This window comes from Aegilops tauschii, chromosome 1 (assembly GCF_002575655.3).
Source record: "Aegilops tauschii subsp. strangulata cultivar AL8/78 chromosome 1, Aet v6.0, whole genome shotgun sequence".
NCBI lineage: Eukaryota > Viridiplantae > Streptophyta > Magnoliopsida > Poales > Poaceae > Aegilops > Aegilops tauschii.
This window is the reverse complement of record NC_053035.3, coordinates 282215024-282235684: the sequence shown is the minus strand read 5'-3', so window position 1 is coordinate 282235684 and position 20661 is coordinate 282215024.

Here is a 20661-nt window from a genome sequence, read left to right as displayed (position 1 = left end):
GGTTGACGCCCGGCGGTTCACAGAATCCCGGCCGGCTCATAAAGGTGTCCGGCTCGGTTTCTACTCTTTCCTATCTTACAACACAAGTCATATATCATATGGCGGTTTACATCTATGGGCCTTAATCCGCCTTTGGGCTTTGGGCCTTATTGCTAAGTCTTCTTCATAAAGTGTCATCCTCCATGTCTTTATGGGCTCCAAAATACGGGTAAACCACTGTGAGTATAACCCGGCCCCTCCTGGGCGGTTTATACTCAATAGTTATATCCCCAACACCAACCCCAGCAGATAGTAACCCAGTTCCTGTTGACACAGCACCATCTCCACCACAGAGCTCCCAAAGAAGAGCAGTTAGTAAGGCGGCTCCGGTGCCCAAAGCGCCAGTACTACCACGGCGAACCCCAACTCCACCAGTTAGTACACCTATTCATGTGGAGGAAGCACAACCAACCATTCATAGTTTAGCATCTATCGCATTTGATGTTGTTAAATCCTATGTGCGTATCTTCCCATCATGGAAATATTATACTGAAGATGAAGGAAAATGCCAGTTGTGGGTGTTTGTCTAGGAGTTATGTGTAAGTAATGTTATTCATGGCAATTACTTTGCTTTGTCCCATACATTCTACCTCCATGATGGTTATAATACAACAAATTTTCCCATTTTTCTCTATAGAGAAGGACCGATTTGGAAACTCAGGATGAGGTAACCTGTGCTAATACCTCTGCTATCTTCAAGAATGCTTGGTGGCAGTATCGAAATTACCTGAAGAAAACGTACTTCACTAGCAAAGAAACTCATCAAATTCCCTTACGTTCTCCTGAGACACATTTACTGGACGATGACTGGGAACGCCTTGTTCTTTACTTGTCCCGGACCAAGAATGTGGTAAGGTCTATGAGCTCATTTTATTTTAAGTACTGTATGCTTGCGTCTTACTGTACTCTGTTCATGTAGAACAAGTGCTTAAACCTGAAGAACAACTGTTCTCATTTAAGATTCCATTGTTATCGTGCATACTCCTTTGCTCTTGTATCACTGTATTTACTCATACAAACTTATTTTTAAATTGAACGATCCAATGGAAACTCTAATGCAACAACAGGTATGTTTACGCATGTTTCTTTAATAGGTTTGCTCTTATAAATAGCTCTGGTGATTTCAATTTCAATTGTGTATACAGTTGACTTCTCATATCATGCACATTACTAGCATCATAACAGGGCCAATAGTGTTGTTGTACATGTAGACTCGTGGTACCCATCTAAAATCTTGTTGTGCCGTTTAGTTTCCCACACTTTGTATTCTTTCAGTGCTGCTTTCTCTTGAACCGATATGATTTGAACCGTGTCCCTATTTTGATTTGGCAAGACAATGAAGTGACCATAGGACATAGATATATGTTTGTTTGATGCTTTTATAATGTACTACTTGGCAATAGAAGACTTGGTAGTTTAATCTTGTCCACCTTACTAATGATCTGGTTCACCGAAATGAGTTTCATATACTAGTACATGCTAAACCTGTTATGTGTCTGCTTGTTTCTTCTTTTAGAATGCTGATAGAATATTGGGGAAGAGTGCCTTATTAAGCAATGATAAAGGAAGTAATGCAGATAAGGTTCAGGATCGTGAGACATCCTTGTTGGTCTCCAACAAAGCTGATAAAACAACTAAGGAAAACTATCTTGAAGACAGTGAGGCAACCCCAAAGTCCTGTCTTGGTTTACTGTTCGAGTTACTGGCCACTACCGCTTGCACAAGCTATTCAAACTCACTGTCTGAATCAGTTCGATTTCTTGAGTCTCAACTACAAGCTGAAAGACATCGATCAGCTGTGCTGCGACAAGTAGCGGAAGGACTGCGGAAGTCCCTAGAGCATTCAGATGCATACTTTCTGGTGCAACAGCAAGCGTTGGAGGATTTTAGCGCCAAACAGGACAAAGCTAATAAGCTTGCTAAGCTTATTGCCAGCATGGTGGATACCCAGGATAACGTTTCTTGACCTCTTCTGAAGTTGTTTCAGTTATGGACTTGTTTTGCTGCCGCATTTATTTGCACTGGTGGCCAATTTTGTCGGCCAGTGTATGTAATATGCTGCTTTGTTCCCTATATTTGCACTGGTGGCGAACTTTGATGCCCAGTGGATGTAATATGTGTAATAGTTGTAATAGGCTAGCGTTAGTTGCTTGCTTATTTATTTCCTTATTGTCTTGTTTAGTTGTTTGCTTGTAGTCACTGCAGTTCTTTTTTCGCGTTTTTCTAGTGGCCACAATAACCTATTTTTGGTAACTAGGCCACAATAATCATGGCAACACACGGACTGTTGTAACCATGGGCCTCCTGCGGGCCGTAGGATCCATGGGCCTTCTACGGGCCGTAAGATCCATGGACCTTCTAGGGTCGAAGGATCCATTGGCCTTCTACGAGCCGTAGGATCCATGGGCCTTCTACGGGCATATAATCATTTCGTCAAACATGGGTCGTACTATTCGTGGACCATAACGGGCTGTTAATAGGCCGTATTTGATAACGCTATGAAAACAGCCCAATGGGTTAACGGGCCACAAACGGGCCGAATGTAACCACGGGCTGTATTTGGCCCACAAACGGAATAGGCCAGTAACAGTCCGTATCTAACTGAATTCTAGAAATGAGCCCAAGAATAAATGGGCCCTTAGAAGGCCGAAAGTTAACACGGGCTGGAAACGGCCGATGGAATAATGGGCCGTTAATGGGTATAAAGCGATACACTGTTCATTATGGGCCAGTTTCATCTCGGGCCTTTAATGGGCCGAGAGTTACAAAGGGCCTCATATGGGCCGAAAGACATCATGGGCCGAACATGGGCCAGAAGTTACAACGGGCTGGAATCATATTGGACGGCCCAGATGAAGCTACTGGGCTTAATTCCGATAGGCCGTAACGGGCCGGTAATTAACGGGTCGTAAATGGGCTATATACGAACAGTCCGTTAACAGGCTTTCCGTGGGCCGGCCTGTTACCTTTTGACCAAGTCAAACGGGCCGGCCTTTTCACCGAATGGGCCTCTGTTGGGCCATGCCACGTGTCGACGTATCATAGGCGCCTCATGTCCAATGAGTGGATGACATCTGTCCCAACGGTGAGCCAACACTTGTTTCCTCTGGCCAATGAGAATTTTACACGTGGAAAATACCCATTGGTCAATGCTGCTAACGGGTTATCGGATCCAAAACCGGACCCGATAGCTTAACGGCGACCTGTTACGGTGGATGCCAAGTGTCGGTCACCCTTGACGAAAGCACTTCTGTGACGCGCGATTTATCGTCATGGAAGTGGACACTTCCGTGATGATAATTTTGGTAATGTCATGGAACACTTCTACAACAGCACAGGTATGACTATCTGGATTCTGTCATAAAATCGTCATGGATGTACATGCATGACAGAAAACGTGACCTACAGTGACAAACACGTATCATCATGGAAGTGTATTTTTTTGTAGTGGAGACTTTCTCACCCGTAGTGATGCTTAAGTCTGTCCGAATCATGTTAGCAATTGCCGCATTTTATGATTATGAAATTTGGCAAATGGATGTCAAAACTGCATTCCTGAATGGATTTCTGGAAGAAGAGTTGTATATGATGCAACCAGAAGGTTTTATTGATCCAAAGGGTGCTAACAAAGTGTGCAAGCTCCAGCGATCCATTTATGGACTGGTGCAAGCCTCTCGGAGTTGGAATAAACGTTTTGATAGTGTGATCAAAGCATATGGTTTTATACAGACTTTTGGAGAAGCCTGTATTTACAAGAAAGTGAGTGGGAGCTCTGTAGCATTTCTAATATTATATGTGGATGACATATTGTTGATTGGAAATGATATAGAATTTCTGGATAGCATAAAAGGATACTTGAATAAGAGTTTTTCTATGAAAGACCTCGGTGAAGCTGCTTACATATTGGGCATCAAGATCTATATAGATAGATCAAGACACTTAATTGGACTTTCACAAGCACATGCCTTGATAAGATTTTGAAGAAGTTCAAAATGGATCAGTCAAAGAAAGGGTTCTTGCCTGTGTTACAAGGTGTGAAGTTGAGTGAGACTCAATGCCCGACCACTGCAGAAGATAGAGAGAAAATGAAAGTCATTCCCTATGCCTCAGCCATAGGTTCTATCATGTATGCAATGCTGTGTACCAGACCTGGTGTGTGCCTTGCTATAAGTATAGTAGGGAGGTACCAAAGTAATCCAGGAGTGGATCATTGGACAACGGTCAAGAACATCCTGAAATACCTGAAAAGGACTAAGGATGTGTTTCTCGTTTATGGAGGTGACAAAGAGCTTGTTGTAAATGGTTACGTCCATGCAAGCTTTGACACTGATTCAGATGACTCTAAGTCACAAACCGGATACGTATTTATATTGAATGGTGGAGCTGTCAGTTGGTGCAGTTCCAAACAGAGCGTCGTGGCGGGATCTACGTGTGAAGCGGAGTACATAGCTACTTCAGAAGCAGCGAATGAAGGAGTCTCGATGAAGGAGTTCATATCCGATCTAGGTGTCATACCTAGTGCATCGGGTCTAATGAAAATCTTTTGTGACAATACTGGTGCAATTGCCTTGGCAAAGGAATCCAGATTTCGCAAGAAGACCAAGCACATCAAGAGACGCTTCCATACCATCTGTCATCAAGTGTCAGAAGGGGACATAGAGATTTGCAAGATACATACGGATTTGAATGTTGCAGACCCGTTGACTAAGCCTCTCTCATGAGCAAAACATGATCAGCACCAAGACTCCATGGGTGTTAGAATCATTACTGTGTAATCTAGATTATTGACTCTAGTGCAAGTGGGAGACTGAAGGAAATGTGCCCTAGAGGCAATAATAAAGTTGTTATTTACATTTCCTTATATCATAATAAATGTTTATTATTCATGCTAGAATTGTATTAACCGGAAACTTAGTACATGTGTGAATACATAGACAAACAGAGTGTCCCTAGTATGCCTCTACTTAACTAGCTTGTTTATCAAAGATGGTTATGTTCCTAGCCATAGACATGTGTTGTCATTTGATGAACGGGATCACATCATTAGAGAATGATGTGATGGACAAGACCCATCCGTTAGCTCAACACTATGATCGTTTAGTTTGTTGTTATTGCTTTCATCATGACTTATACATGTTCCTCTGACTATTATGTTATGCAACTCCCGAATACCAGAGGAACACCTAGTGTGCTATCAAACGTCACAACGTAACTCGATCATTATAAAGATGCTCTACAGGTGTCTCTGATGGTATTTGTTGAGTTGGCATAGATCGAGATTAGGATTTGTCACTCCGATTGTCGGAGAGGTATCTCTGGGCCCTCTCGGTAATGCACATCACTATAAGCCTTGCAAGCGATGTGACTAATGAGTTAGTTGTGGCATGATGCTTTATGGAACGAGTAAAGAGACTTGTCGTTAACGAGATTGAACTAGGTATGGTGATACCGACGATCGAATCTCGAGCATGTAACATACCGATGACAAAGGGAACAACGTATATTGTAATGCGGTTTGACCGATAAAGATCTTCGTAGAATATGTAGGAACCAATATGAGCATCCAGGTTCTGCTATTGGTTATTGACCGGAGATGTGTCTCGGTCATGTCTACATAGTTCTCGAACCCGTAGGGTCCGCACGCTTAACGTTCGATGACGATTGGTATTATGAGTTTATGTGATTTGATATGCCGAAGGTTGTTCGGAGTCCCGGATGAGATCACGGACATGACGAGGAGTCTCGAAATGGTCGAGACATAAAGATTGATATATTGGACCATGTTGTTGGGACACCGGAAGTGTTCCGGAGAGTTCCGGATAAAATTGGAGTGCCGGAGGGTTACCGGACCCCCCGGGAAGTTATGGGCCTTAGTGGGCCTTAGGGGAGAGAGAGGGATGCGGCCAGGAGGTGGCGCCCCCCCAAGGGGAGTCCAAATAGGACAAGGGGAGGAGGGCACGACCCCTCTTTCCCTCGCCCTCTCCCTCTCCTTCCTTCTTCTCCTAGTTGGACAAGGAAAGGGGGGAACCTATTCCTACTTGGAGTAGGATTCCCCCCCTTGGGCGCGCCCCTTGTGGCTGGCCGGCCTCCTCCTCCCCTCCTTTATATATGGGGGAAGGGGGCACCCCATAGACACACAAGTTGATCTTTAGCCGTGTGCGGTGCCCCCTCCACAATTTTACACCATGGTCATATCGTTGTAGTGCTTAGGCGAAGCCCTGCGCCGGTAACTTCATCATCACCATCACCACGCCATCGTGCTGACGGAACTCTCCCTCGGCCTCAGCTGGATATAGAGTTCGAGAGACGTCACCGAGCTGAACGTGTGCAGATCGTGGAGGTGCCGTGTGTTCGGTACTTGGATCGGTTGAATCGCGAAGAAGTTCGACTACATCAACCGCGTTACTAAACGCTTCCGCTTTTGGTCTACGAGGGTACGTGGACACACTCTCCCCGCTCGTTGCTATGCTTCTCCTAGATAGATCTTGCGTGATCATATGATTTTTTTTTTAAATACTACGTTCCCCAACAAATGGGCCATAGTGGAGGAGAGGAGGCAGGCCACAAGAGGTGGCGCGCGTCCCCCCTTGCCCAAACCGAATTGGACAAGGGGAGGGGGCGCGGCCTGATAATCCCCAAGTGCAGGGAATCATCATAGCAATTTCCAAAGGTGGAAGTGATAAGTATGGAGTGTCGAACCCACAAGGAGCTAAAGGTAAGATCAATATTCTCTCAAGCCCTATCTGCCACTGATACGACTCTACGTGCACCGAACGTTCGCTTCCAACTAGAAACGAGAAATAAAACTACGTTGTGGGTATGAAGAGGATAACTTTGCATGATATCGGAGAGCTAAAATATAAAAGTAGATGATGTTATCATAAAGTTAGAATATGTTACTAAATATTATAAATAGCGAGTGTGGAATAATGATGGGCCGGTGTGCGGAATTGTCCCAGGCAATTGTTAACAAGACCGGTAGTCGTCATTGCAATTTCATATGAGGGAGAGGCATAAGCTAGCATACTTTCTCTACTTGGATCATATGCACTTATGATTGGAACTCTAGCAAGCATCCGCAACTACTAAAGATCATTAAGCTAAAACCCAACCATAGCATTAACATATCAAGTCCCCTTTATACCATACACAACAACCCCCTTACTCGGCTTTATGCTTCTGTCACTCAAGCAACCCACTATAAGCGAATCATGAACGTATTGCAACATCCTACAGCAGGAATCCCTCACGCTTGCGCGGCACGGAGGGCACAATAGGACAGCACCAAAATAAAACATACAACTCGTACCAATCTAGATCATCAATCAACCCAAAGACAAAAGATATCTACTCAAAACATCATAGGATGGCAACAAATCATTGGATCATAATATGTGGCATAAAGCACCATGTTCAAGTAGGGATTACAGCGGGGTGCGGGAGAGTGGACCGCGTAAAAGAGATGAGGATGGTGATGATGATGGTGATGTTGATGAAGACGATCACGGCGGCGATGATTCCCCTCCCGATGGCACTCCGGCGCCACCGAGAGAGAGGAGGAGAGGTTCTCCCCCTTGTGCTTCCTCCTCCATGGCCTCCCCCCTAGATGGGGAAAGGTTCTCCCTCTGGTCCTTGGCCTTCATGGCGATGATGGCCTCTCCGGGATACTCCTCCATGGCCACCGGTGATGATGGCCCCCTCCGGCAGGGTGCCGGAGAGGGCCTAGATTGATTTCTCTTGGCTACAGAGGCTTGCGGCGGCGGAACTCCCAATCTAGGTTAATTTTCCGAGGTTTCTGTATTTATAGGAACTTTTGGCGTCGGTCTCACGTCAAGGAGGTGCCCAAGCTGTCCACGAGGCAGGCCCACGCACCCAGGCGGGGTGGGCGCGCCCCCCACCCTCGTGGGCAGCCCGGGACTCTTCTGGCCCAACTCCGATGCTCCGTGGTCTTCTTTTGGTCCATAAAAAATCATCAAAAATTGGCACGTCAATTGGACTCCGTTTGGTATTCCTTTTCTGCAAAACTCAAAAACAAGGAGAAAACAGAAACTGGCACTGGGCTCTAGGTTAATAGGTTAGTCCCAAAAATCATATAAAACAACATATAAAAGCCCATTAAACATCCAAGATAGATAATATAACAACATGAATACTTCATAAATTATAGATACGTTGGAGACGTATCAGCATCCCCAAGCTTAATTCCTCCTCGTCCTCGAGTAGGTAAATGATAAAAGAAATAATTTATGAAGTGTGAATGCTAGCAAGTGCTTAAGTTTGATCAATGATAATTCCAATCACTTTTTCTAGCATCATTATATGTCATAACAGTAGCTCATCTCATAAAACTTTTCATGATCAAACAAGCTATGTCATAAACTTTCTTGAAAACTAACAAACTGTGTTATCAGTCATCAAACAATTACAATTCATCTTATTTTCAGGAAGAGTCTATGTCAGAGCTTTGATTTAGCAAAGTCCACATACTCATCTATCATTTAGTCTTTCACAATTGCTAACACTCACACGATATTTATGGGTTCAAAGTTTTAATCAGACACAGAGAAAGATAAGGGCTTATAGATTCGCCTCCCAACCTTTTACCTCAAGGGTAATGTCAACAATAATAGTTCATGATGCCTTACATCCAATTGGATATATATATCAGAATCTTTCCAACACAATGTGCTTGCCAAAGGATAAAATGTAAAAAGAAAAGGTGAAAAATCACCATGACTCTTGCAGGGTAAGAGATAAAAGTAAAAGATACGCCCTTCGCAGAGGGAAGCAGAGGTTGCCATGCGCTTTCAGGGTTGGATGCACAAAATCTTAATGCAAAAGAACATCACTTTATATTGCCACTTGTGATATGGACCTTTATTATGCAGTTCGTCGCTTTTATTTCTTCCACATCACAAGATCGTATAAAGCTTATTTCTTCCACACTAATCAATCATACATATTTAGAGAGCAATTTTTATTGCTTGCACCGATGACAACTTACTTGAAGGATCTTACTCAATCCATAGGTAGGTATGGTGGACTCTCATGGCAAAACCGGGTTTAAGGGTATTTGGAAGCACAAGTAGTATCTCTACTTAGTGCAAAGAATTTGGCTAGCATGAGGGGGAAAGGCAAGATCAACGTGTTGGGCGATCCATGACAATATACTTTATTTCAGATATAAGAAAACATAACCCATTACGTTGTCTTTCTTGTCCAACATCAACCTTTTAGCATGTCATATTTTTAATGAGTGCTCACAATTACAAAAGATGTCCAAGATAGTATATTTATATGTGAAATCCCTCTTCCTTCAATATTCTTTCATGAATTGTTCAAGTGACCAATTCTACGTTTGCTAACTTTCAATAAGTTTACTACCTATACTTATTATGTGTGAAGTCATTACTCCCCATGTTATAAGCATATGAAACATATATAAATTTAGGTTTACGACATTCAATTTATTCAACCATTTACTCATAGGATATACGTGAAGCACATGAGTAAATGACAAACTACTCCAAAAGATATGAGTGGAGAACACTGAGTAGTCAAATAATTAACTAGCCATGGGAGGATTCTTTTTCATTCAATATTTCAGATCCAATGATTTTATTCAAACAGCAAGTAAAATTGAAAATACGCTCCAAGCAAAACACATATCATGTGACGAATAAAAATATAGCTCCGAGTAATGTATACCGATAGTTTTGAAGACGAAACAGGGGATGCCTTCCGGGGCATCCCCAAGCTTAGGTACTCGAGTCTTCCTTGAATATTACCTTGGGGTGCCTTGGGCATCCCCAAGCTTAGGGTCTTTCCACTCCTTATTCTCCTCATATCGATATCTCACCCAAAGCTTGAAAACTTCAATCACACAAAACTTAACAAAACTTCGTGAGATAGGTTAGTATGATAAAGAGTAAACCATGCACTTTGTTACTGTCTAAGACAAGGTTCATAATTGTTCCCACACAATGTCTACTGTACCATATCATTTCTATAATTTATATTGAGAAATATAAGTCATAGAAATTAGAAAACAAGCAAACTATGCAATGAAAACATAATCTGTCAGAAACAGAACAGTCTGTAATGATCTGAACATAAACCATACTTCTGCTACTCAAAAAATTATGAAATAAATTGGTGTACGTGATGAATTTGTCTATTAATCTTCTGCAAAAAGAATCAACTCAAAAGCACTCTTCTGTAAAAAATGACAGCTAATCTCGTGAGCGCAAAGTTTCTGTTTTTTACAGCAAGATCACATTAACTTTCACCCAAGTCTTCCCAAAGGTCTTACTTGGCACTTTATTGAAACAAAAACTATAAAACATGATTACTAAAGTAGCTTAATCATTTATACACACAAAAACAGTAAGGGTAAGTATTGGGTTGTCTCCCAACAAGCGCTTTTCTTTAATGCCTTTTAGCTAGGCATGATGATTTCAATGATGCTCACATAAAAGATAAGAATTGAAACATAAAGAGATCATCATGAAGAATATGACTAGCACATTTGAATCTAACCAACTTCCTATGCCTAAGGATTTTGTGAAAACATAATTTATAGGAACAAGAATCAACTAGCATAGGAAGGCAAAACAAGTATAACTGCAAAACTTTAAGCAGATAGAGAGGAAACTTGGTATTATTGCAACTCCTACAAGCATATATTCCTCCCTCATAATAATTTTCAGTAGCATCATGAATGAATTCAACAATATAACCATCACATAAAGCATTATTTTCATGATCTACAAGCATAGAAATTTTTCTACTCTCCACATAAGCAAAATTCTTCTCATTCGGAATAGCGGGATCACTAGTTCCTAAAGTTGACACTCTTCCAAACCCGCTTTAGATGATAGTATTATTCATACTCCAAAAGATATAAGTGAAGTTCATGGGGCATTCTACAATTAATAAAGACTAACCAATATCCAAGCTCAATATATATAAGTGAAGCACACGAAGCATTCTATAAAACCATACACAAAAGATTTAAGTGAAGCACAAAGAGCAATTCTATAAGATCGTACTTAAAAGATATAAGTGAAGAACATGAATTATTCTATAAATCAATGAAAGGCTATCTCATACTAGCATGGTTCTTAAAGGAAAAACAAAAACACAAAGGACACAAATCATGTGAACAAAACAAAAAAACCGAGGTATACCGATATTTGTTGAAGAAGAAAGATGGGATGCCAACCGGGGCATCCCCAAGCTTAGATGCTTGAGTATCCTTTGAAATATTTAATTGGGGTGCCTTGGGCATCCCCAAGCTTGAACTCTTGCCTCTATTTATTCTTCTCATATTGATAGCTCCTCGACCTTCGGACACTTCATCCACACAAAACTTTAACAAAAACTTGTGAGATCCGTTAGTGTAATAAAGCAAATCACTACCTTTAGGTACTGTAATGAACTCATTATTTATTTATATTGGTGTTAAACCTACTGTATTCCAACTTCTATAGGGTTCATACCCCCCGATACTAGCCATATATTCATCGAAATAAGCAAACAACACACGCAAAACAGAATCTGTTAAAAACAGAACAGTCTGTAGTAATCTGGAAGTTTGTTAAACTTATGTAATTCGTAAAATTATGAAATAAATTTGAAAATTTGAAAAATTTGTACAGAAGTAATGTGCAAAAAGTTTCAGACCCATTTGGCTCTCCATTAAAAAATGTAAATTCATGCACTACAGCCAAAGTTTCTGTTTTTGTTCTGCACATAGTAAACAAGCAATCTAATCATCCTAAAACCAAAGCTTGGCACATTATTTTTATAATACAATGGATATACACAAGGGGATAATTATTTACAGAGAAACTTCCATGAAAAATTCTACATTGTTTCCGTGAGCATAAACACAAGTTCTCAAGGTCGACCCTCACTTCTTCAATGCATAACTTTCCAATCACTTCTCTTTTTGAAAAACTTTTTAGGCATGAGAGGCAAGTAATATTTTTTTTGTATTTTCATTCCTTTAAAAAATGTGTATGTTTCACCCACAACTAAACAGAAACAAAAAGGAAAAACAAAATCTACTTAGTGAAGAAAGCAAACAAGCACACACGAGAATATCAACCCCACGCTATTGCTCCCCGGCAACGGCGCCAGAAAAGAGCTTGATAATCCCCAAGTGCAGGGAATCATCATAGCAATTTCCAAAGGTGGAAGTGATAAGTATGGAGTGTCGAACCCACAAGGAGCTAAAGGTAAGATCAATATTCTCTCAAGCCCTATCTGCCACTGATACGACTCTACGTGCACCGAACGTTCGCTTCCAACTAGAAACGAGAAATAAAACTACGTTGTGGGTATGAAGAGGATAACTTTGCATGATATCGGAGAGCTAAAATATAAAAGTAGATGATGTTATCATAAAGTTAGAATATGTTACTAAATATTATAAATAGCGAGTGTGGAATAATGATGGGCCGGTGTGCGGAATTGTCCCAGGCAATTGTTAACAAGACCGGTAGTCGTCATTGCAATTTCATATGAGGGAGAGGCATAAGCTAGCATACTTTCTCTACTTGGATCATATGCACTTATGATTGGAACTCTAGCAAGCATCCGCAACTACTAAAGATCATTAAGCTAAAACCCAACCATAGCATTAACATATCAAGTCCCCTTTATACCATACACAACAACCCCCTTACTCGGCTTTATGCTTCTGTCACTCAAGCAACCCACTATAAGCGAATCATGAACGTATTGCAACATCCTACAGCAGGAATCCCTCACGCTTGCGCGGCACGGAGGGCACAATAGGACAGCACCAAAATAAAACATACAACTCGTACCAATCTAGATCATCAATCAACCCAAAGACAAAAGATATCTACTCAAAACATCATAGGATGGCAACAAATCATTGGATCATAATATGTGGCATAAAGCACCATGTTCAAGTAGGGATTACAGCGGGGTGCGGGAGAGTGGACCGCGTAAAAGAGATGAGGATGGTGATGATGATGGTGATGTTGATGAAGACGATCACGGCGGCGATGATTCCCCTCCCGATGGCACTCCGGCGCCACCGAGAGAGAGGAGGAGAGGTTCTCCCCCTTGTGCTTCCTCCTCCATGGCCTCCCCCCTAGATGGGGAAAGGTTCTCCCTCTGGTCCTTGGCCTTCATGGCGATGATGGCCTCTCCGGGATACTCCTCCATGGCCACCGGTGATGATGGCCCCCTCCGGCAGGGTGCCGGAGAGGGCCTAGATTGATTTCTCTTGGCTACAGAGGCTTGCGGCGGCGGAACTCCCAATCTAGGTTAATTTTCCGAGGTTTCTGTATTTATAGGAACTTTTGGCGTCGGTCTCACGTCAAGGAGGTACCCAAGCTGTCCACGAGGCAGGCCCACGCACCCAGGTGGGGTGGGCGCGCCCCCCACCCTCGTGGGCAGCCCGGGACTCTTCTGGCCCAACTCCGATGCTCCGTGGTCTTCTTTTGGTCCATAAAAAATCATCAAAAATTGGCACGTCAATTGGACTCCGTTTGGTATTCCTTTTCTGCAAAACTCAAAAACAAGGAGAAAACAGAAACTGGCACTGGGCTCTAGGTTAATAGGTTAGTCCCAAAAATCATATAAAACAACATATAAAAGCCCATTAAACATCCAAGATAGATAATATAACAGCATGAATACTTCAGAAATTATAGTTACGTTGGAGACGTATCACGGCCCCCCTCTTTCCTTCTCCCTCTCCTTCCTTTCCCTTTTCACCCTCTCCGTTGGAAGGAAAGGGGGGGCGAATCCTACTAGGAACGGAGTCCTAGTAGGACTCCCCCTCTTGGCGCGCCCCCCTTTGGGCCGGCCTCCTCCTCCCCCCTCATACGTGGGCAGGAGGGCACCCCAAAGGCACAACGGTTGTTTCTTAGCCATGTGCGGTGCCCCCCTCCACAGTTTACTCCTCCGGTCATAGCGTCGTAGTGCTTAGGCGAAGCCCTGCGCGGATCATATCACCAACACCGTCACCACGCCGTCGTGCTGACAGAATTCTCCCTTGACCCTCTACTGGATCAAGAGCTCGAGGGACGTCATCGAGCTGAACGTGTGCTGAACACGGAGGTGCCGTACGTTCGGTACTTGGATCGGTTGGATCCTGAAGACGTTCGACTACATCAACCGCATTAACTAAACGCTTCCGCTTTCAGTCTACGAGGGTACGTGGACACACTCTCCCCTCTCGTTGCTATGCATCTCCTAGATAGATCTTGCGTGATCGTTGGAATTTTTTTGAATTACTACATTCCCCAACAGTGGTATCAGAGTCAGGTCTATGCGTAAATGATATGCACGAGTAGAACGCAATGAGTTGTGGGCGATAATAGTCATACTGCTTACCACCAACGTCTTGCTTTGATTCGGCGGCATTGTTGGATGAAGCGGCCCGGACCGACATTACATGACCGCGTTCATGAGACTGGTTCTACCGATGGTGCAGGTTTTTCTATTTCACACATTGTTCATTCGCGTTTACCCGGTTCATCTCTTCAACTGCGTAACATCCTTCATGTTCCACACATCAGCAAGCATCTTCTCTCTGTTTATCGTCTTCTTTGTGATAATGACGTCTTTGTTGAATTTCACCGTCGTTTTTTCCTTGTTAAGGACAAAGCAACCAGGCGCGTCATCCTTCATGGTAGAAGTTACCGGGGGGTCTATCCGGTCCCCTTCGCTCGTGCGTCATCTTCATCGTCTCGCCGTGCCTCCTCCGGTGTTCGAGTTTCGTCGTCACAATGGCATCAACGTCTTGGTCATCCTACAAATAATGTGGTCACTTCCATTGTTCGGAGTCATGACCTTCCGTGTTCTAGTTCAAATAATTCATCGTTAGTTTGTGATGCCTGTCAGCGTGCTAAGAGTCATCAACTCCCTTATTCTACTTCGTTTCATATCACTACTGTACCTCTTGAATTAATACATTCAGATGTTTGGGGTCCCGCTCTTGCTTCGTCGGGAGGGTACAAGTATTATGTTAGTTTTATTGATGACTACACGCGCTTCACCTGGATTTATTTGCTTAAACACAAGTCTGATGTTGATAAAGTTTTCTACAACTTTCAGACTCATGTCGAACGCCTTCTGGATTATAAAATCAAGGCCGTTCAGTCCAACTAGGGTGGTGAATACCACAAACTCCATCGCTACTTTCAATGCACGGGCATCTCTCACTGAGTGTCATGTCCACATACCTCTCAGCAGAACGGTATTGCCGAGCGCAAACACCGACATTTGGTCGAGACCGGTCTTGCCTTGCTAGCGCACTCCTCTCTTCCACTTCGGTTTTGGGATGAGGCTTTTCTTACGGCATGTTACCTCATCAACCGTATGCCCACTCCGGTTCTCAACAAGGACACACCTCTGTTCCATCTGTTTCATGTTCAGCCCAACTACTCCTCCCTTCAGTTTTTTGGGCGTGCTTGCTGGCCTAGTCTCCGCAAGTACAATGCTCACAAGCTTGAGTTTCGGTCCAAGATGTGTGTTTTCCTTGGCTATAGTCCTTTGCATAAGGGCTATAAGTGTCTTGACCGTACCTCTGGTCGGATATACATCTCTCGTGATGTTGTTTTCGACGAGACTGTGTTCCCTTACTCTCAACCCGGCGTTTCGGTTGATCCTGCTTCTCTTGAACATGCACTCACTTTTCCCTCCGATGAACCGGTTCCGGATGTCCATGTGCATAAATATGACCTGTCCTATTTGTCACCTAACTTGTCTTTTGCAGGTGATATTGCTTTGAGCCCCCCCAGGTACATGTTGCTGCTCCGACGCCTCCTGATGCGCCTGACGTGCATGTCCCGCCGCCCGAGGCAGGCGCGGCGCCCGATGGCGCGACCGCGGACGCGGCTGGGTCGCCACCCTCGCCGGGCACAGCTGGATCGCCACCCTCGCCCGGTCCGTCGCCCAGGCCGCCACCCTCACCTGGGTCGATCCAGCACACCATCGTCTCTCGGCCCGTGTTGCCCCTTGTTGAGGTCCCCTCAGCCGCGACACCCTCGGCCGAGCCCTCGTCGCCGTCGTCTTCTCCTACCGGCGATGCAGCTCCAGCGCATGCTATGGTTACACGCCATCGTGATCATACGCGCAAGGAGAAGTCTTACACTGATGGCACGGTTCGGTATGACTCTCGCCGCCGTGACTTCTTCGCCGCGCCGGTTTCCCATCGTGATGCTCTGGGTGAACTTGCCTGGCGTGCCGCCATGTCCGAGGAGTTTGCTGCTCTCCGTCACACTAACACCTGGGTGTTGGTGCCTTGGCCACCTGGTGTTAATATTGTGAGCTGCAAGTGGATTTTCAAAACCAAGCATCGTCCGGATGGGTCTGTTGATAAGCACAAAGCTCGTCTTGTTGCTCGCGGTTTCACTCAACAGCATGGGATTGACTATGGAGATACTTTTAGCCCGGTGGTGAAGCCTGCCACGGTTCGCTTGGTTCTGTCTCTTGCTGTGTTGTAATGCCCATGATGCGGCTATATCTCTCACGTGTCGAGGCACGACTTAGAGGCATAACCGCATTGTAGGTTTTGTCGCAAGAAGGGTCATCTTCACACAATCCCATGTAATGAACAAGAATGGGATAAAGAGAGTTGGCTTACAATCGCCACTTCACACAATACATAAATAAATTCATACATCATCCAAAATACACACATAGACCGACTACGGTCAAATCCAAATGAAAAGAAGATAACCCCAAATGCTAGATCCCCGATCGTCCCAACTGGGCTCCACTACTAATCATCAGGAAATGAAACATAGTAACGACCAAGTTCTTCATCGAGCTCTCATTTGAGCTGGGTAGCATTGCCTGCACTGGTATCATCGGCACCTGCAACTGTTTGGAAGTATCTGTGTCACGAGGACTCAGCAATCTTACACCCGCGAGATCAAGACTATTTAAGCTTATAGGTAGGAGAATGTAGTGAGGTGGAGCTGCAGCAAGCACTAAGAAAATATGGTGGCTAACATACGCAAATAAGAGCGAGAAGAGGAGCAACGCAACGGTCGAGAATCTAGAAGTGATCAAGAAGTGATCCCGAAACTACTTACGTTCATACATAACCCAAACCGTGTTCACTTCCCGGACTCCGCCGAAAAGAGACCATCACGGCTACACACGCGGTTGATGTATTTTAATTTAAGTCAAGTGTCAAGTTCTCTACAACTGGACGTTAACAAATTCCCATCTGCCACATAACCGCGGGCACGGCTTTCGAAAGATAATACCCTGTAGGGGTGTCCCAACTTAGCCCATTATAAGCTCTCACGGTCAACGAAGGATATTCCTTCTCCCGGGAAGACTCGATCAGTCTCGGAATCCTGGTTACAAGACATTTCGACAATGGTAAAACAAGACCAGCAAAGCCGCCCGAATGTGCTGACAAATCCTGATAGGAGCTGCACATATCTCGTTCTCAGGGCACACCGGATTGTCCAAACTTCCGGTAGGCGAGCCCAGAGTTGCCCCTGGTGGCCACCGGCGGCTGACAGGTTGGACCAACACTCAGAGGAGCACTGGCCCGGGGGTTTAAAATAAAGATGACCCTTGAGTCTGCAGAACCCAAGGGAAAAAGGCTTAGGTGGCAAATGTTAAAACCAAGGTTGGGCCTTGCTGGAGGAGTTTTATTCAAAGCGAACTGTCAAGGGGGTCCCATAAATCACCCAACCGCGTAAGGAACGCAAAATCAAGGAACATAACACCGGTATGACGGAAACTAGGGCGGCAAGAGTGAAACAAAACACCAGGCATAAGGCCGAGCCTTCCACCCTCTACCAAGTATATAGATGCATTAAGTAAATAAGAGATATTGTGATATCCCAACATATCCATGTTCCAACATGGAACAAACTTCATCTTCACCTGCAACTAACAACGCTATAAGAGGGGCTGAGCAAAAGCGGTAACATAGCCAAACAACGGTTTGCTAGGAAAGGATGGTTAGAGGCTTGACATGGTAATATGGGAGGCATGATATAACAAGTGGTAGGGAGCGCAACATAGCGATAGAGCGAACAACTAGCAAGCAAAGATAGAAGTGATTTCGAGGGTATGGTCATCTTGCCTGAAATCCCGCTAGGAAGAAGAACAAGTCCATGAAGAAGACAAACGGATGTAGTCGAACGAATCCTCACAACTCCGGAACGAAACCGAAGCTAACGAGAGAAGCAAACCGGAAAGAAGCAAACAACATGGTAAACACACAAGCATAAACATGGCATGATGCACAAACAAGTATGATGCATGTCCGATTTAATGAGCATGGAATGGCAAAGTGCAACAAACAACACTACAAATTAAGTGGAGCTCAATATGCAAAAAGTTGCATATTGACGAAACACCACATTCAAATTATTTAGTTTGCTCTTGTTTATGTACCCAACAATATTAAATGTTATTAAACATGGCAAAAGGGTGAAGCATAAGTAAACTAACTATTTAGGCAAATTTAAATGAGGCCAGAACAACAAACAACAATTCCGGAAAACCTCATGTACATATTTTAGATTTGGTACTGTTCTGCCCTAAACACAATTTTAATGTTGTTAAACAGCAAAATAAAGTGCACCATGTTAAACTAGGCATTTTTCTACCCCATTTACATATAAAGTTTATTAAATTTGGAGCTACGGTTATTTAGTTATGAAATAAATCATTTTAACATGACATTTGAGCAAATTAAAGCAAACAACAATTTAAACATTTTAACATGGATGAAAGTGGCATATTATGAAACTAGATGAAATTCTAAGCATTTTACATGTATAAAACATTTTAATCCGATGCACGGTTGATTAGTTATTAGATGCATGAACACTAGGGGGTTTTCCGTAAAACAGACAACTCTGGAAATTAGACAAATTCGCATAACTGGAAAAAAAACATGAACTGGGCCGAATCTGTATTTGGGCGAGGGTTGCTCACATTGGGCCAAGCCCAGCTGGGGCAGAGGGAGGCCGGTTGAAGGGGAGGCAGAGGTGGGCGCTGGCCCTTGGCGAGGCAAGAGGAGGCCCACGCGCGGTCAACGGGAGGTGTCGAGGCAGAGGCATCGCCCTCCTCTGCCTGAACTGGTGCTGCTCGATGCAGCGAAGGAGACCGGCGGCTGGGCGACAGAGTGAACGAGATCCGGTGGAGGAGGCGACGGGCGCGCAGAGGTGGAGCGGTTGCCGGGACTTGGCGAACTGCTGCTTTTGCTGCGGCGACGAGGCAGCGAGGCGAGGGACTTGGCGCTCGAGACGGACAGGAGGGCGTCGTCCTCGTCAGGAACCGTTGAAGACGATGGCGACAGGGACTGCGGCAGGCGACGGCGCAGCTTGGGCGGCGGAGCTTGGTGCGGCGCTAGGGAAGAAGCAGAGGAGGAGCTCGGGGTCAAGACTCCTACTCGATCTGAAGGTGGCGCGAGGAAGTACTGGACGGCGACGAAGCAGAGGAACGGCAACATGGCGCGGCGGCGGGAACTTGGGGCACCGGAGGTGGGGACGGCGACAACTTGGCGAGGCGGCGCTGGCGGGACTTGGGGACGAGCTCCCGGCGACGGGGCGTGATGCAGGGGAGGCAGACGAGGCGCTGGCATTGCGTCTCCCTCGTGCAGAGAACGAGTGGACCAGGCAGGGAACCAGGCGCCCGATGGCTTGAAGATGACGCGGCGGCGGACTTGGCGTGGCGGCTCCAGGCGATGGGAATCGGCCGGATCCGAGGCCAGGGCGACGGTGGAGCTCCGTTCTGAGGTAGCCCGCGGGAGGAGACGAGGCGGCGTCCTGGTTCAAAGAGAGAGATGTGAGAGGAGGGACTAGAAATCGGGGGAGGGGAAGGAAGGAGCGACGCGGGGCTCATCTGCTGGTTCGGTCGGCCGGCGCCGAGGCGGGCGAAGTGGCCGTCGGGGTTGCGGAGCTTGTGCGCGAGAAGAGGAGCTCGGGGGGCGAAGGACGAAGACGGGAGGCTGGTGCCTTGGAGGCTCGCTGTGGCTCGGGCAAGGATGGTGGTTGGCTGCTGCGATTTGGGCGGCGCTGAAAAACAGGGAGGGGGTCAGAGAGGATTTTGGATCAGGAGGAGATCCCGATGAAGATGGGGACCGGGTGGAGGAAAATGGCGGCGGGGAGGAATGGATGGATGGGACGGCTAGGTTCTAGGGTTAGGTAGGTTTACACTGATTATATAGTAGGTGGGTTTTTAGTTAGGGGATAATCTGGTCCATCCAATCACGATCAAACAGCTCCGGGAAAATAGGTTAGGAAGTGCAAACAAAGGACGGGAGATATTTTTAGGGACGTTTGAAGATGATCCGTGCCCAACGGCGATGACTGTCCGGGTCGGGTTCGGGCAAGGTTTTCGGACGCGCGCGAGGGATTTGCGGGATGTGCAGAGAGGTTAGGAAGCCAGGCAAGAGGGAAACAAAATCTGGTTGGTCTCGGAACGGTCAACGAAGGCAAGGGGCAACGCGGCAACTACGAACAGATGCAAGCTTTATGAAAACATGTAGATGCAATGTGCATGATGCTATGAGATGAGATGCAACAAACAAATAAATATCACAGCTGACTCGCAAAACAAGGAAGGCATTTGGAGCGTCGGTCTTGGGGCGTTACA